The 20,079-nt window shown below is 41.7% G+C and overlaps 1 protein-coding gene across 1 annotated transcript in view; it reads right to left on the reverse strand.

The window, feature by feature from the left end:
• Positions 1–20,079, reverse strand: part of DLGAP1 (DLG associated protein 1) — a 322,787-nt gene that overhangs the window by 100,603 nt on the left and 202,105 nt on the right. The window lies entirely within an intron of this gene.

The following is a 20,079-nucleotide window of genomic DNA, read 5'->3' on the forward strand; positions in this document are numbered from 1 at the left end:
GGCTATGTTTAATAGTGAAAGTAAGAGCATGTCCACATGCACAATGCGCAGAGAACTCGAGGGATTGGGACTGAACAGCTGTAGCCGTAGGAAAACCACTAATAAGTGAGGCAAACCAGAAAAAAAGGCTTACATTTTCTAGGGAGCATAAAGATTGGACTCTGGAGCAATGGAAGAAGGTCATGTGGTCTGATGAGTCCAGATTTACCCTGTTCCAGAGTGATGGGCGCATCAGGGTAAGAAGAGAGGCAGATGAAATGATGCACCCATCATGCCTAATGCCTACTGTACAAGCCTGTGGGGGCAGTGCTATGATCTGGGGTTGCTGCAGTTGGTCAGGTCTTGCTCCAAGAACGAGGTCAGCTGACTACCTGAACATACTGAATGACCAGGTTATTCAATCAATGGATTTTTTCTTCCCTGATGGCACGGGCATATTCCAAGATGACGATGCCAGGATTCATCGGGCTCAAATTGGGAAAGAGTGGTTCAGGGAGCATGAGACATCATTTTCACACATGGATTGGCCACCACAGAGTCCAGATCTTAACCCCATTGAGAATCTTTGGGATGTGCTGGAGAAGGCTTTGCGCAGCAGTCAGACTCTACCCTTATCAATGCAAGATATTGGTGAAAAATTAATGCAACACTGGATGGAAATAAATCTTGTGACATTGCAGAATCTTATCGAAACAATGCCACAGCGAATGCGTGCCGTAATCAAAGCTAAAGGCTTTTTTTTGGTGGCGACTTTTTTTTTGGACAGGCAGTGTATATGCCCCCATTGTCTCATAGGTGTGGGTCCCACCTAAATAACTGATATTGGGGGGGGGGGGGGGGGGGGGGGACCGTGATTGCAACAGATTGTTTATGTGTGGACAATTTTTATATGTCTTTTAAACTTTGTACATTGTATGGATGTATGATATAGATAATAAATTGTGTTGATTAAACTGTGAGCCAGCCGTATTTTGTAGACAATTATAAGATCCAGTGGCCAGTGTGAAAATTACAGGACTATATATATTTAGTAAAATATAGATAGTGACATAGAAAAATAAATAAATATATGTTTAACAGAAAGACTTGATTTAAACATGTACCTGGTTGTCAAATTGATCGGCAATATAGGATGTGGATTGGCGCTACATTTAAATTTAACAATCATCGTACTCTATGGGGCAAAGAATGGTTATTAGGCTCGCTTGTCCACATACATTTTCCATGTTATCGGAGCATATCCCCAGTTTACATGCAATTATTCTTATGGCGGCATAAAAGATGGCATCAGTGACAAATGAACATGTGATGGTAATAGCACTGCGGAATATGTCAGTGCTATATAAGTGAGTAAAATAAAAAAAAATAAAAGTTTGAGGTGAGTGAGGTTGTCTTTTCATGGCAGATGAGCTCATCAGCTCACATAATGTGAATATGAGCACTAGGAAACCTAGATTTAAATTATAGTAAATATAGAAGTAATGCAATATAACGGATCTGACTCTTTGCATATATGTTATTACAAGTAGTCTATAGCTATTCAGTGAAATTCTAGCACATGATAATCCTAACTCCTGGGCAGCTGTAATATGTGAATTCTGAGAAGACTAAAAATATAAGGTCTATAGGGAAAGAAAGAATAGTTTGTATTTGGATTGAAAACTGGCTGAAGGACCGTGTCCAGAGAGTTGTGGTCAATGATTTCAATTCAAATTGGTCCCGTGTTATAAGTAGTGTACCCCAGAGTTCAGTGCTGGGTCCTCTGTTATTTACCTTATTCATTAATTATATAGAACAGGGGGGGCTGAATAAATAAATAACTGATATGGGGGGGCTGAACAAATAAATAACTGATATTGGGGGGGCTGAGCAACTGACATATGGGGGGCTAGGCAACTGACATATGGGGAAGGGGCTGAATAAATAAATAACTGATATTGGGGGGGGGTCCTCCTGAGTAACTGATATGGGGTGTGTCCTTGGCAACTGACATATGGGGGGGGGGGGGCTGAATAAATAAACAACTGATATTGGGGGGGTTCCTCCTGAGTAACTGATATGGGGGGGGTCCTGGTCAACTGGCATATGGGGGGGGGGGGTCTGTGCAACTGATATGGGGCCGTGAATGGGCATCTGATCGGGGGGATCCTGAGCAACAGATATGGGGGCCTATCTGAGCAAGTGACATATGGGGGGGCCTGCCTATTTTATATACTGTAATATGCAAAATAACTGTTTTTTTATATATATATATATATATATATATATATATACTGGCACACATGGGCACTATGGAGGGGGGGGATATGGGGGGCCTATATTATATACTGGAACACATGGGGGGCACTATGGAGAGGGAGGAGCACTATGGGGACCCTATCTTATATACTGGCACACATGGGGGGCACTATGGAGAAGGGGGGAAAGGAGCACTATGGGGGCATCTTCTTTGGGGAGCACTGTTACTGTGGGGGGCACCATGGCACGATATCAGCTTAGCACAATTATTTTTGGGGAACATTATGTTCACACTATTAGTGTCAGGGACACTGCTTCCTGGGCACAGTTATTTTTTCACAGTCAGGATACACAATTTGTGACTTGTTTCTCTTTGAATATCCGGTGATTTTAGTCATTCAAAAGTAACAGTCTGAATGCTGATTTTTTTGCTCACACCAAACCATAGGCACTGCAAAAGCCATTCCTTTTCTTTTACCATTCAACCACTGCGTTAGCCCAGAGTAACACACAGTGCAACAAACATGAGGTGCCCAGCTTTTATCTTGATCTCCAATTTTACAGTCAAAGTAATACTTGTAAGCAAGACGCACTCGCTTTGTCAGATTCTTGCGCTCATAATAAGTAGTGTATTTGCCACATATGTAGCAGAAATTGTCGTTTATCCATCTTAAGTTTTAAAACTGATAGCACTATAACAGATCACTTTATCAAAATCTGTCCAGCTTGCCTTATATACTTATTGCTGACATCAGCCTGAGTGCGTCCGGGCAGGTCTGGACATGTCCATTGGAATATTTCCAATATAATGCATTAATATTATAACTGAATAGGTGTCACGGTCCCTCAGGTGACTGATGTCAGGAAATCAAGGAGATTGGCTGAGCGTGGAGGAATCTAACAGCCTCCTTGATTTCTCTTGATTCAGTGTTGATAGGGTTAATGACCACTTCCCTTTTCTCAGCTGTTGCTCAGTGATCATCACGTCTACCCTTTATAGTCTCACCCCACCCTTCTGACTATGCGGTTGATAGCTTCATTTGGGTTTGGCTAACCTGGTGTGAGATCCTCTATGGTGTTCCTGTTCTTCCATCTCTACAGAAGTTAAGTGTTGCGTTTGTTTGTATTTGTTATATTCCCTGTTGTTTTTTTTTATTTTTTTATTTCAAATCTTTTTATTTCAATTTCATAAAGACATGTACATTTGTACCCAAAACACATCAACCCAACAATAAAAAAGTCCATTTAGCTAATAATAATTACAATTACAAATTCTTTTTTTTTTCTTTCTTTTTTCCTTCTTTACTTTTACCTTTCCTTTACCTCTTACTTTTCCCCTTTATTCAATCCCAGATACCCACCCACCACCCTTGGGAGGAAGAAGGGGGACGAGAATAAAAAAAAAAAAAAAAAAAAAAAAAAAACAACCAACAACCTATCCAGCCCTAAAGTAACCATCTTTTCCAAACTTCGTCAAGGTTTTGTGATTTTTTATTATGGCCCTCCGTCACCCGTTCTTCTTTAATCAAATTATCAACTGCTTTTCTCCATTGTCCCGCTGTCGGAGGATCTATCTTTACCCATTTCTTAAGTATAAGGAGTCTAGCTTGGAATAATACTTTGCTCAGAACCAGTCGTATCTTTTTATTTAACTTCAAATGTTCAGTTGCCCCTAATATACAGGCTACTGGGTCTTCGGATATTTGAACCTTCAAAAATAGAGATACAGTCTCTGCTATTTCTGTCCAATATCTGAACAATCTGGGACATCTCCAGAAACAATGTATCAAGTCTGCTCTCTCTCCCCTGCATCTTGGGCACTTGTCTGAGGCTCTCACACCCATTATTTTCAACATCCATGGGGATCGGTGTAATCTATGAACTATAAAAAAACGGTGAAATCTTGTGTGAACCCCTATCCGAGACCCTAGCATAACTTCTAAGAGCATCTTTCCATTTCTCTTCCGTAAAAGATTGTAATTCTTTTTCCCATTTTTTCCCGGCAAGTACTATAATCCGTTTTTTTTTTCCTCCATCAAGATCCTATATCTTTTTGCGGTTGTTCCTCCTCTTTCACCTCCATTAGTAAATTTATGCAGCCTATCTGATTTTTCCCTTCTATATTTCTCTTCCTGCTTCACTGTCCGCAACACATTCCTAAGCTGGAAATATTTATAGATATCCTTTTGGGGGATCCCGAACTCCCTAACCAATGTGCTAAAATCTTTCAATTTATCCTCCTCAAATATCTGGCCCAGATATTCCATCCCCTTTTTTTCCCAATCTATATAACTCCTAATCTTTTGAAGTTCCTTTAGGTTAAGGTTTTTCCAAATAGGTGTATAGTGCAAAAACCCTTTAATCTCTAATATTTTTTTAATTTCCACCCAAATATACTCTAGTGAATTTAATATTCTATTTCCTGTATTGTTTTTCCCCAGTGTACCTGATTCCAACACCTCTAGGGGATCCCATTCCTCTTTCCACCCCAGTCTATTTACTTCCTGCCTACCCACTAACCCATTTAAACTACCTTTTATATGACCATATTGTGTTATTAAAGGGTTTCTGTCACCCCACAAAACTCTTTTTTTTTTTTTTTGGATAGTTATATTCCTTATAGCGCGATATAGGAGAATATAATAGTCTTACTTACTTTCATGCGGCCGATTCTTTAGAAAACAAAGTTTTATAATATGTAAATCAGGGCTCTACCAGCAAGTAGGGCGTCTACTTGCTGGTAGCCGCAGCAGAAAACCGCCCCCTCGCCGTGTTGATTGACAGGGCCAGCCGTGATCTCCTCCTCCGGCCAGCCCTGTCAGTATTTCAAAAATCGCGCGCCTCTGGTCATTCGGCGCAGGCGCTCTGAGATGAGGAGGCTCGTCTCCTCAGCACTCCCTCAGTGCGCCTGCGTCGATGACGTCTTCTCTTTCGGTGATGTCATTGGCGCAGGCGCACTGAGGGAGTTCTGAGGAGACGAGCCTCCTCATCTCAGAGCGCCTGCGCCGAATGACCAGAGGCGCACGATTTTTGAAATACTGACAGGGTTGGCCGGAGGAGGAGATCACGGCTGGCCCTGTCAATCAACACGGCGAGGGGGCGGTTTTCTGCTGCGGCTACCAGCAAGTAGACGCCCTACTTGCTGGTAGAGCCCTGATTTACATATTATAAAACTTCGTTTTCTAAAGAATCGGCCGCATGAAAGTAAGTAAGACTATTATATTCTCCTATATCGCGCTATAAGGAATATAACTATCCAAAAAAAGAGTTTTGTGGGGTGACAGAAACCCTTTAAATAATAAAAAAAAAAATCGGAACAGCTAAGCCACCCTCTCTCACTCATATTCCCTGTTGTTATATCTGTGCGAGTCACTTGTAGAGAAGAATTTGGGTGTACCTGTAGATCATGGATTAAATAACAGTATACAATGTCAAGCAGCTGCTTCTAAGGCTACCAGGATATAGCATGCATTAAACAAGGCATGGACTAGCAGGGCAGGGATGGAATGGAATATGAAGTTCTGTTCTGGGCACCAGTCCATAGAAAGGATGCCCTGGAGCTGGAGAAAGTATAGAGGAGAGCGACTAAACTGATAAGGGGCATGGAGGGTCTTAGTTACGTGGAAAGATTAAAATAATTAAATATTTTTAGTTATGAGAAGAGGCATCTAAGGGGGACATGATTAACCTATACAAATATATAAATGGACCGTTCAATAAATGTGGCAAATTCTGTTCCATGTAAAATGCCCTCAAAAGACAAGGGGGCACTGCCTCCCTCTGGAGAAGAAAAAGTTCAGTCTCCAAAAGCGACAAGGCCTTTCGCCTTAGGAACCGTGAATCTTTGGAATAGTCTACTTCAGGACGCAATAGTAACGATTCGCAGTTTTAAAAAGGGCTTAGACGAATCCTAACAGTAAGAATCTCCCTTAAAAGTAAGGGGTCTTACTCCCCTTTCTAAAACTCATATCCCCACCTATCCCTTGATTGAGCTTGATGGACTTATGTCCTTTTTCAACCTTATTATTTGTATAACTATAAGCAGGGGACTGAGTTAACCAAATAGGACATTTCTACAGTTATTGTAGCAGATTTAGTTTTAACATTTACCCTACTGAAAACTCGGTAATGCACATGTGAGTTATGTATAATGTCCTGTGACTGACCAACAACCTGGGATATTTTTTAAACTAGCATCATTGATGCTGGATTATATTGCATCATAATGTACAACATATTGTCTTCATCTTCATATGTAAGTACAAGAACATAAATCCAGACAGATCTATACTTGATCTAAGTAAAAAGATCAAAAAAGTCTGTTGTCAGGAAGCACATATGTGTAAGAGCTGGAGGCCATGTCAATGATAAAGACTAATGAGAATAATGTGTAATTATGTGGACTATGCCCTCAGTACAGCACTGGGTGTGTTTACCTGCCTCATTACCCCTTAGGCCTTACACAGGGAACGCAAACGCCCCTGGGAACGGTATATACATGTCTAATTTGTATGAGGACTGTAATTCACTGGAAATTATTGTACTAGTAGAACCAGTTTTCTCATTCAAATCCTTTAATGTTTTGCACTTTTTATTATCTTGCAAATAGCATTTTAATTGATGGAAAAAACAGAGACAAGGAGAAAGACAAGTCATTTTATGTCTGCCATCATAGCCCAGTATGTATATATAGTCTAACTCCTGATGTAAAAACTCTATTTCACATTAAAATTGATGTTGGTGAAAATTTGCTATGAGCATTAGATGGACATTTCCAAGATACACTGAGTCCAGGCTGGGACTGGTCCACAGGGAAAAAATCCCTTGGAGGGCCCTGGAGACAAGGTGGCCCTGGAGACAAGAGGCTTTATCCAGTTTATTACTATAGACACATCGGGTGGAGGAGAAGGCTTCTAGGAACAGAGGCAGGCCAGTGAGTATCTTCTTTTCCCAGGGACTCACCTTCTTAATGTCACTCTTGCACTTTCACTATGCGCTTTTTTGCTTATGATCACTTTTTATGCATGTGGTGTGTTTTTTTTAGCACTTATAATTTTGTTTTGTTCTATTGTGCTGAATTATGTATTTATTCATTTTGTTAGGTGTTTTTGTATACACTTTTGTATGATAATATGCCATAAATGATGAAGTTTTAATCGAATATGCACTTTATCATGGTTATGACATCATGAAGTCTTAATTTGACATGCACTTTATTATGGTTTTGATATTATGATCACTTTTAGATTTGTGACTTGAGTAGATTCCTTTGTAAGTAGGCTTTTACCATGTGACTGGCCCCTTTTAGGTTGAGACTCTGGTTAATAGGTTTATTTATGCATATTGCATTATATTGAATTTGATAGAATACAGCTCTCGATCCATTTTCTCTATATTCATGTCATCCCGCATTTAGTGTCAATATTGCCCTGGTTTATGGGTAGAGGGCAACCTTGCCCTCCACTAATATGGCGCTGGCGGCATTGCTCGGTCGTCTATATGGCAACCCTAATTTAGGGGGAAGATGCCTCACAGCGCTATATGGCATGATGTGTTCTTTTCTCCCCTTGTGTGTGTCGGAGTGATGAGGGGTCTCCTTGGAATACCTGATGAGGACGCTGGGCTCATGCGGATGACAAGGGGTCACGTGATGAGTGGGGTCACGTGACGAGACCTAAGTGAAATTATTGAACTGACGAACGAATGCAGGAGGGTGTGTTGCGCTCCTGCAGTGTATAATCACCGATATCTCAGCGGCCATATTGGTGTTACCCGCTACCGGATAGGGAAGTATGTTCCATCCAACACAGGTGTACAACTCACTCTGACCTCATCATGTGGGGGGTATATATATGGCTGTATGGCGTAGTGGAGGGATACGCTCCCTGAAGAACCGAGGCGAAACGCTCGTTGGGTTGGCATCCTCTCTTCCCCTTTGCTCCTGGTCAGTAGTTGTTTTCCTTATGCTTATTCTGCACCACCAATGATCTTGTTATTCAGGACATTGGTGGGAATGCTATACATTGCAAGGTCCTTTTCTTTGCATTTGGGAGTATATCCTGTTGGAGACTCATAGTAACATAGTACATAAGGTCCAAAAAAGACATTTGTCCATCCAGTCCGGCCTGTCATCCTGTAAGTTGATCCAGAGGAAGGCAAAAAAAAACAGAGGTAGAAGCCAATTTTCCCAACTTTAGAGGAATAAAAAATTCCTTCCCGACTCCAATCAGGCAATCATATTATTACACTCCAGAAATTCATCCAGGCCCCTCTTGAATTCCTTTAGTGAACTCACCATCACCACCTCCTCAGGCAGAGAGTTCCATAGTCTCACTGCTCTTACCGTAAAGAATCCTTTTCTATGTTTGTGTACAAACCTTCTTTCCTCCAAACGCAGAGGATGTCCCCTCGTCACAGTCACAGTCCTGGGGATAAATAGATGATGGGATAGATCTCTGTACTGACCCTTGATATATTTATACATAGTAATTAGTTCTCCCCTCAGTCGTCTTTTTTCTAAAGTGAATAACCCTAATTTTGATAATCTTTCAGGGTACTGTAGTTGCCCCATTCCAGTTATTACTTTAGTTGCCCTCCTCTGGACCCTCTCCAGCTCTGCTATGTCTGCCTTGTTCACTGGAGCCCAGAACTGTACACAGTACTCCATGTGTGGTCTGACTAGCGATTTGTAAAGTGGTAGGACTGTGTTCTCATCACGGGCATCTATGCCCCTTTTGATGCAACCCATTATCTTATTGGCCTTGGCAGCAGCTGCCTGACACTGGTTTTTGACGACATCCATTGATTCGCCGCTGTCAAGTCTAGAACTTACCTCCTCATAGAAACTGATTAAATTAGTTTGACATGACCGATCCCTCATGAAGCCATGCTGATATGGCGTTATTTGCTTATTTCCGTTGAGATGCTCTAAGATAGCATCTCTTAGAAAACCTTCAAACAGTTTACCCACAATAGATGTTAAACTTATCGGCCTATAGTTTCTGGGGTCTGTTTTTGGACTCCATGCAATAGTTAATGGGAATAGCACTGGTAGCATATGAGCAGATTATCTGTCATAGCATAGGGTTGGCATATGAAATGTATGAGGTATTTAACCTACATGTGTATTACACAGTAATTAGATTCAGACCCTGGTGCATACTCCATGTAATTCTAATGGTATAAAGCCAATTGCCTGAGTTTTGTGGGGAGGATGGATTTTTACTTGTCGCAGCATTGTCCTACACTGCCACCACTGTATGTAATTGATTACAATATGTATTGACCTTTTCTCTTTTTAAATAATAAAGAATGAACGTATATTATATGCGTGGAGTAATAATTTTGGTGTACTACAGCAAAGATGATTAGCAAAATACTACACCCTAAAGATACACTGAGCCCAGGCTGGGACTGGTCCTCATGAAAAAAAATCTCTTGGTGGGCCCTGGAGACAAGGTGGCCCCTAGTACATCAGTCCTTACACAAATGGCAGATCACACAGTAGACTGTCTGCACTACATACAGATTGGCAGATTACAACATTGCAGCCAGCCTATGTCCATATAGAGATTGGGTAGATTATTTAGGAGGCTTTATCCAGTTTATTACTATAGACACATCGGGTGAAGGAGAAGGCTTCTAGGAACAGAGGCAGGCCAGCGAGTATCTTCTTTCCCCAGGGACTCACCTTCTTAATGTCACTGCAGTGGCCCCCAATCAGTAAACATCTTGCTGCTGCCTCTGCTGTGTGAGCATGAGTTCCTGGCTTAAATGTCTAAGAAGGTCCTAGTCCAAGGCAGAAGCCCATCAGCAGGATACTAACAGGGTCTCCAGGATAGAACAGTTTGAGGCAGCATCTAAGCAGTGGTCCACTACTTAAAAAAAACATGTGTTGGTGCAGATTACAAAAAGGGGTCAGATAATATTTGCACGTAGCGGTACAGTGGACCCCCAAAATGATTTTGCAGGTAGGCCCTGACAGTCTGACTGAGCCTAAGTGGCAGTACATGGAGTCCCTGTTGGTCTATATTATGGATGTATAGGCAATGTGGTGCTGTATGGTGCCCCTGTGAACTACTGTAGTCTTCCCTAGGAAGAACACTACTGTAAGGTTAGGTTTACATCTGCAGTGGAGCCTCCGCCACAGATTCCAGCAAAAAAAGAGGAAAAAATGACCATTGCATGCAGCAGTATCTTGTCTGGCAAAATGCTGGTATTCATGCCAGAAACCCTAAAGACTCAATATTATATGTATTTGTTGGCTCTTCCGGTAAACTGCTCCTATGCCGAAACTTGACCATAGATTTCTGCCCAAACATAAAGTTTTTTCAATCACTGCAAGAAGTTTTGACTGCTCCGGAAAATTCAGGTTTGTACGAAATGTCCTATTGAAGTTCAACTCCGTGGAACAACAGCAGATGGTCACAACCACGTGAACATTTTTTCCTTGACTCTCAGCTAAGAATGCAAACAAAAGCTGTGTCTGGTTTACATGCCTTCTGAGCCTGAAGTAAAGTTCAGCTCCTGGGAACACAACAATGCACATTACCTCACTGCTCAGCCACCCACTCCAAACATACAATTACAGTAAATCCGGCCCTTTTCTCTCTGTCATACATGAGTGCTGGAGTGCAGGCTTGTAGAGCACGGCTCCAACCTACAGCCTGCCCATGTCTACCAGAGCCTTGAAATGCCTTCTGACTGTACCAAATTGACATAAGGATTTATCTTTCAGACTGTAAGGCGGACTGACCCATACAGCGTTTACTTAGTGCTATATAATGAGGGGGCATGCCAGGAATCTGAGTCATCTTCTGTTTGGGTCCTGTCTTACAAAAGGCACAGAGAACTTGTAAAGTCGTCAGCTCGGTGATTCACTTATTTACTCACACATTACATTGACAAAAGGTTCATCTATTTATTAATATTCCTACACAAGAAGAGTTGGCCAACATTAAATGTACTTCCCAGCAGCCATGTTCCCAGGGTCTGGCTCTTATTGAAGAGACTCGGCTCAATGGGAAAAAAACTTAGGCAAATTAGCTCATGTAGGCCCAACCAGAAATCTGTAGACCAGTTGGGTAGCTTCCATGTATTTAGACCATGTATGGGGCCTGGGGGCAGGAACTCTGAACTGAACTCCATCTTTAGTTCCTGACATGAAGATGCCACTAGAGGGAGCTCAAAGGTTTTTAAAGGATCGATTTCAGTCTATAGTAATTGTATAAATTCCAATGCACTGAGCTCCCCTTAGTGGTGGCTTCAGGCAGTAGGAGGCGAGCGGTAGACATAGAGCTGTATGGGGGAGGTTTGTCAGTGTATTTATGCCAGTTGTTCGAGAAATATGGTGTCCGGAATGAGTACCATATACCTGTTCCATGTTTTCTCACATATACAGTACAGACCAAAAGTTTGGACACACCTTCTCATTCAAAGAGTTTTCTTTATTTTCATGACTATGAAGGCATCAAAACTATGAATTAACACATGTGGAATTATATACATAACAAACAAGTGTGAAACAACTGAAAATATGTCATATTCTAGGTTCTTCAAAGTAGCCACCTTTTGCTTTGATTACTGCTTTGCACACTCTTGGCATTCTCTTGATGAGCTTCAAGAGGTAGTCCCCTGAAATGGTCTTCCAACAGTCTTGAAGGAGTTCCCAGAGATGCTTAGCACTTGTTGGCCCTTTTGCCTTCACTCTGCGGTCCAGCTCACCCCAAACCATCTCGATTGGGTTCAGGTCCGGTGACTGTGGAGGCCAGGTAATCTGGCGCAGCACCCCATCACTCTCCTTCATGGTCAAATAGCCCTTACTTTCAAAGTTTTCCCAATTTTTCGGCTGACTGACCTTCATTTCTTAAAGTAATGATGGCCACTCGTTTTTCTTTACTTAGCTGCTTTTTTCTTGCCATAATACAAATTCTAACAGTATATTCAGTAGGACTATTAGCTGTGTATCCACCTGACTTTTCCTCAACGCCACTGATGGTCCCAACCCCATTTATAAGGCAAGAAATCCCACTTATTAAACCTGACAGGGCACACCTGTGAAGTGAAAACCATTTCAGGGGACTACCTCTTGAAGCTCATCAAGAGAATGCCAAGAGTGTGCAAAGCATTAATCAAAGCAAAAGGTGGCTACTTTGAAGAACCTAGAATATGACATATTTTCAGTTGTTTCACACTTGTTTGTTATGTATATAATTCCACATGTGTTAATTCATAGTTTTGATGCCTTCAGTGTGAATCTACAATTTTCATAGTCATGAAAATAAAGAAAACTCTTTGAATGAGAAGGTGTGTCCAAACTTTTGGTCTGTACTGTACGTTGGATAAAGTGGATGAGGAGTGGGGTGACTTTTTACTTTTCAGTTTTTTTATTTTTTTTATTAAAATGTCTTTGACTTAATAAAAAAAAAAGCCTTGGAGTGTCTGGCTTACACGTACTGGGAACTGGGTAGGACAGGGGGTCCATACCATGCTTTGCTATGGGGCCCTATGAAATCTGTGTACGCCCCTGTTGCAGACAGTACTGTTTCTTGCCCCGCATCGGTTGAGAGCGGGGTATCGGCCGATGATGTTATAGACCCAGCTGCCGGTATGGTACTCATCTAATACTACTCACTAATTACTAGAGGTGGTAAACATTCCTGTAGTACAATATAACTGCATTCACCATCATTTACATTATACAATATTGTACAGGGTAAATCAGTCATGCCCAGGTGTAACAGCTCCCACCCCCCATAGTAATACCAGTGACATGCAACAAATATATGAACTTCTTGTCCCATTTTTAAGAGTATTTTGCAATGATCACAACTGTGTGCCACCAGAAATTGCACCAAATCTTTTACTGGTGTCAAAAAATGCTGGTCTATAAGAAGTAAAGCTATGGGATGGCACAAGGAAGGCATTATTTCTGCCAACTGTACATGTACCGTACTTATTGCCACCATCATAGTTCATATATGATTTGTTACTCAGCTTTTCCAAATCCTTAAATTAATTTTCCATAGTTATGCAGTGACACCTCCCCCATTCTTATATTGTATATAACACAGCATATTATTGGCTGACAACCATTTGTGCCAAAACTATAAATGCTTGACAAAAGAGGAGAAATAGTTTAATGCTGTATAATAGTACTAGATGTAAAATCGTAGCCATTTGAGGGTGAAATACTGCTTAGAATCGGCTTGTGACCTAAAGGCGTATTAAAAGTTATGTCTTATCCACTGGATAGGGGAGAGTTATTAGATCTGTGGATCCTACCACTGAGACCTCCACAATCACAAGAACGGGTAACCCATACCATACCCCTTGGAGCCCCTTAAAATGAACAGAACGACAGGTTGGACATGTGAGTGCTCTGCTTGGCTGTCTCTGGAACCCCCAATGGAGTGGCAGTGCGTATGCTGGACCTGCCGCTCCGTTCATTCTGGGGGCTTAGAGGCATATGGGGTCTCCGTTCTCATGATCAGTGGGGATACTGGCAGTAGAACTAATCTAATAATTATTCTGCATTCTGTGGATATTGGATAACTTAACAACTGAAATACCCTTTGAGGCTATGCTAACCCGTGTCTTTTGGTTACTGCAGGCTGATGGACTTTAGCAGCAGTTTGTCCCATAGGAACAAATGGGATCCACTGATCTTTGTCACAAAAGCATATTGGAAGAAAAAACCCACTAGTGGGAACATACACTATGGGTAAGGCCACATGGGGCAGATTTTCCACAGTAGAATTTTCACTGTGGATTTTGATGACATTTAACACAAAAATCCACATATGTTCCATGTAGATTTGTGGTGGATTTTACCCTGTGTATTGCGAAGGGTGAAATCTGCGGTGAAAATCCACAGCATAAATTCAAATGCCATGGGTTCCCACTGTGGATTTTTTTTGTCAGCATGCGAATGGGATTTTGTAAAATCTCATCCACTTTGCTGGTGCTGTAATACGCTGAATTTTCCTTCTGCAATTCTACAGTGAAAAATCCACAGCCACATGTGAACATGCCCTAAAACTGTCAATAACATGTCTCCACCAGTTCATAAAATGAGGCCTCTTTACACTCTTTATAATTGTAAAATCAACCTAAAACTAAGGCTGTCAGGAAACTATTAAGTCAAAAGAAAACACTCGCCCCTAAAGTTTCTCAAGAAACAATGTTTTGTTCACCTCATATCTCAGCAATGTTACTGATGGGATCAATATGGGATTCAGTGACGAAAATGAAATTCAGTACCTATGAAATTCAGAGAAGGCTCTAATTGACTTCATGGTCAAAGACAAAAGCAATGAAACATCTTAAAGGGGTTCGTAATAGAAATAGATGATTACTTACCTGACAGATCCCTCGCTGACACTCTAGTTCTTCTGGCGGGTCTCTGTTTTCCTGGCTGCAGCAGTGACATGACATCAACATTTGACTGCTGCAGCCAATCAGTGGCCTCCTCTGTGTACCTCTGTGACCAGTGACTGGCTGCAGTTGTCACATGTTGTTGATGTGATGTCACCGCTGCAGCCAAGAAAACAGAGTCCTGACAGGAGAAATGAAGCAGCGGCTTGGGATCTGTCAGGTAAGTAAGCATATATTCTATATTACAGGTCTTGAAACTGGGCAACTCCTTTGAGTTTTTTTTGTGGTGTTTTTCTGCACTTTTATGTTTTTAGTGGCGTTTGTTAAAGGGGTTTTCCAAGATATTTTTATTGATGACCTGGAATCCTCGGCCGATCAGCTGGTTGAAGAGAAGGCACGCATTGTGCCAGCGCAGCCTTCCCTTCATTGATTTTATGCTCGCCGTCTACATTGCAGTGGTGAGCAGGCGTAATTACAAGCCGTCCCATTCACTTCTATGGGGCGGCTCATTCCTAAATACTTGTATAAGAACAGGCTGACCCATTGAAATTACACTGCTCACCGCTGCGATGTCGACGCCGAGCAGAAAAACAATGAAATGAAGACCACACTGGCATTGTGGACGGCTTTCTCTTCAGCTGATCAGCCAGGGGTTCCAGGTGTCGAACCTCCACCGATCTTATTTTGATGACCTATCCTGAGGATAGGTCATCAATAAAAAATATCATGGAAAACCTCTTTAAACCGGCATTTTCAGCTTTTTTTGCTGTAAAAAGGCCAGTTCCAGATATTAGCTGAAGCTCTATGGGAAATATGAAATGCAGGCCTCACTGGCGCCTTCTTTTCAAAAACACATCATGCTGGAGCTCTGGCCTTTTTTTTTTTTCAGGTGGCTTTAAATTTATTTCACTTTAGGGAAAAAAAGCCCGAAAAAAAAACCAATTCACACAGCTATTTAGAAAAAATAAATAAAAAGCACACGGACAGTGAACTTTCTACAAAAATATGTGGACTGGTTCCTGCCGCTAACAGAACCAACACATTCATCTTCTGCTGCTGTGATCATTACTAAATAGCTCCAGATTGTTCATCCGTATGCGCTTCTTTCTGCTGAAGTGTACTTGGAGACAAGTCTAATGTACATGTAATGTCTTAGCCCAGAAGTACTCTACATCAGTGGGCCCCAACCTTTTTTGCATCAAGGACCAGTTTCATGCAAGACAATTTTCCCAGGGACCGGGTGGGATGGGGGGATTCTGGGGCGGGGCTTAGGGGGTGCTGGTCGGCGCTGACTGATTCACGCTCATAACAAAACACAAGGTGCATATTAAAATATATAACACTATATGACGATGGGGTTAATGGTAGTTACTCCAGGTACATGCTGAAGTAACTTGCTGTTAATATGAGGCACATTGTTTTATCAATTTGGACCTGCATGTGCCTCACATTAAGGCCGGGTTCACACGAACGTGTGTGACCCGTGCCTGTGAAGCGGCCCGCAAATGCTTGTTCGCCGGCCGTAGGTCAGCCGCATCGGATCGCGGACCCATTCACTTTAATGGGTCCGCGATCCGGCCGTTCCGCGAAAAGATAGGACTTGTTCTATCTTTTTGCGGAACGGAACAACGGGACGTAACCCCAGGAGGCACTCCGTAGTGCTTCTGAGGGGTCCCGTCCCGTGCGGCCGTTCCGCGATTCCGGATTAGCGGACCCATTGAAGTGAATGGGTCCGCATCCGTGATGCGGAATTCACACGGAACTGTGGCCGTGTATTGCGGCCCGCGATTTGCGGGCCGCAATACGGCCACGGGTCACACACGTTCGTGTGAACCCGGCCTAATAGTAAGTAACCTCATCATGTGTACCTCACATTAATGGTTAACCCAATGTTGCCCATTATTTGATGAGGTGCTTGGGGGCCACTTACTTTTAATGTGAGGTACATGGGGGTACTAATATAATAGCACCATCTACCTCAGATTAATAATAGGTGACCCCATCTTCTCGAATTATAGCTACTGGCAACATTGCAGTTAATGAGTCACACATTAACCCCAAAACTTTTTTTTTTGCCTGCCTTTATTTTGAGGCAGGCTAATAATCTTGCAGTGTGTGCGATAGTGTGTGGGCACCTGCGCTTTTCAGAGCACTAATGGCTGGGGACTGGAGAACACAAGAATCAGGAGGAGGAGGAGGCCGCTGCTGCTGCTGTTCACCAAGCACAAGCTGAGACGGCGCAGCGGTAAACGCTCCCCCGTCCCTCCTCCTACTTTAATATTGGACACACATTCATTGGTGGCAGTGGTGCGGCGCCTCAGAGCCTGCTCATTGTATTGGGCTCTGAGGCTGCCGCGTCATGGGAGGGAGGGATTCCCTTCCTCCTTCCTTCTCTACTGACTCTGGCCTGATGTTTGCCTGGCGTCTGCGCTCCTCTGCGGCCCGGCAAACTATCTTCCAGGGCCTGGTCCTGGGCCGCGGCACCGCCGGTTGGGGACCGCTGCTCTACATGCTTCTATTTATTGCTGCTACCAGTCATTCAAAGACGTTACATAATGAATATTTCAGAGCAAAAATTGCTTTCTTGTATCTGAACTTGAGACACAAGGAAGCGATGTGAAAGCTGATCTTACTGAGGAACAAAACAAGATCCAGGAAGGAATTTTAAATTCATTTCAGATACATCCAATTGACCTTTAAAATACAGCCTTCCTTGTGATCACAGAAACGGACTGAAGAACTGTATAGCTCACCTTACATATCCTGCAGTTTCCCAGTAGGTCTATTTTATGGTCAATGCCCACTTTTTTGCCTTTTTTTGGAAGGATGTAGTCTGCTTCCTCACCACATGAGCAAATCAAAGCATTCCATAAACCAACGGGGACCAGACAGTCTCAGGAATGCATAAGTAAATAGTATCCACTGCAAGTTTTGCTGAGCACATTTTTTGCTGGGTTAGAGTCGGTTTTTGTGTTATACCGTAGGTGGCAACTGTATAGAGGGCACAGATGGACATTCTTCCGCTTTACTCCATCATTGCAAAAACTGATTAAAAAAAACACCCTATTAATGTACCCTTACTTTCTCAATAATACAGATCATTTGTAAGGAATCTCACAACTGCAAGCTACTCCGGAACTGGAGAGTTTTTACTGTATCAGACTTTGGTAGATCAGCAGCATATGCACCGATAGTTGGGTTTATCCTAATCCAGGACTAGAAAAAAGGACTGATTGTTTTCCTGAAACAGTGCCATCTTTGTCAACATTCATTTGAATGGGAATGGACTGCAATACCAGACAACTCCTTTAGACAGGAGTGGCGCTGTCAGAATAAAAAAATTAAATAATTCTGCCTATTCTCAGACAAACTCTTTGAGAGCTGCAGACCAGTCAGTGACATTGACCACTAGACTCACAAAAGTTTGCAAGTTCATAGGACTAAGGTTAAGATGGTTAAAAGCTATGTACGGCTTCGGGGGCAATTTTTTTTTATGATTGCATTTTACTCATTTTGGGCTAAAAATCTTTTTTTCAATTGGTCTGGGCAATGATATACTGAGGCATACGCTAAAATGACTTGAATTCTAGGCACCATTCATGTGAAATATTACTGTACAGTTTGAAGGGGTATTCTGGTTATAGCAAGTTATCCCCTATCCACAAGATAGGGGAAAACTATTAGATCGGTGGGACCCCCATTAATTACGAGAACCCGTACTCCTGAAAATGAACAGAAAGCAGATTGAGCATTCACATTGGCGCTCCTGCACTCCTTTCATTTCTATGGGAGTTCTTGGCTATCTTCTGAACTACCATAGAGATGACTGTAGTACACATGCTTCAGCTGCTGCTCCGTTCATTTTGGGGGCTCTGCTGGGTACCGGGTTCCATTTCTTGTGATCCCAGCCTTAGGACCCCCCACTGATCTAATAGTTATCTTCTATCCTGTTATCTTCTACAGTCGGAATAACCCTATATTTAATGCTTCATTCTTGAGAGTGATTTCTAAGTACATTGTTGTTTTCACTGGGGTTAATTCAGTACATTCACACACGGCAGACATTATTGCAGAAATTTCTGTGGCTGAAAATCAATTGGATTTATCTGATTGGCGCTGTTTTGACAGCAAGCACATGGATTTCTGCAAGCCCCCATTCAGACAAAAGGAACAGTGGCAGAAACGGACTCAACAAAATTTGCCACATGAGAAAATTCTGTTTCCGCTGTGTTCCAGATTCTCCCTACAAGACCAATATCAGAGCAGTCAACAGCACTGCATAGTTATTTCACATTGTAGAGAATATATTGTTGATTCCAATTTTGGGAATTTACACAAAAGATGGTTATACTGTATATGGACAGGTGGTATTAAAGTAGGAGCATCGAGAATGAAAGTTCTGTGGCCCCTGGCATATGGACAGCATAGAACAGATTTGCCTTGGAGGACATGATGGCTATATATATATATATAATCTTTTGAAATTCTTTTTATTAAAATTTTTATAAACAAACAAATAGAACAGAAATTGCTTTCTAAGTCGCGTGGAAGATATGAAGAAATAAACATAAAATTTTTCACAATGTCAAAAGAGAAACATATTATAAGCGATTTGTATAACAGCTTGTATTGTGAAGAAACGATTGTAACCAAGAAGTATTGATTATCAGTAAACATTCTTCCTATAAAAATAGTATATAACCTAAGGATATGAAAACAGAAAAACAAACAAATAACATAACTAACACATCAAAACTATGCAGGAATATCTCTCAAGTTTGAGAGGGATAATAATTACTGTTTAACCATCTGTCCCACCTATAATGAAATATGGGAGTTTTGTCCTGTATCCTTGCAATTGTCTGTTCAAAATCTTTTAGAAACTTTAAAACTGAACTTCAGTGTGGTGGACTCTTCATGTTCAACTGAGAATGGTAAGCTTCAAGTTAACTGGTTGTACTGCGCCCTCTACTGGATAATGAATATTATAACAGTCCAAGATGAAACAAGCTGATATTCTTCTTATTATTAATTACATGTAAGAAGTTTTAAATAGTTTACTTTTCATTAATTAACATTATGCAAAGTGAATGAACAAAAGAGAAATCTAAATCAAATCGATATTTGGTGTGACCACCCTTTCCCTTCAAAACTGCATCAATTCTTCTAGGTACACTTGAACACAGTCAGGGATTTTGTAGGATTAGGGTGGGTTCACACTAGCGTTAGGGATTTCGTTATGGCTTTCCGTTATAAAATGGTTATAACGGAAAATAACGGAATTCCCAGACAGAATGCAAAACGGAAGCCTTTAAAAGGCATTCCGTTTGCTTTCCGTCCTGATAGAAGTCTATGGGAAAGCATAACAGATCCGTCTGGGTCCCGTTATGCAAGACTGAAAACAAAGTCCTTTTAACAGGACTTTGTTTTCTGTCTTGAATAATGGGTACCAGACGGAGCCGTTTT

The sequence above is a fragment of the Bufo bufo genome, chromosome 5 (assembly GCF_905171765.1).
Source record: "Bufo bufo chromosome 5, aBufBuf1.1, whole genome shotgun sequence".
In the NCBI taxonomy this organism is placed as follows: domain Eukaryota; kingdom Metazoa; phylum Chordata; class Amphibia; order Anura; family Bufonidae; genus Bufo; species Bufo bufo.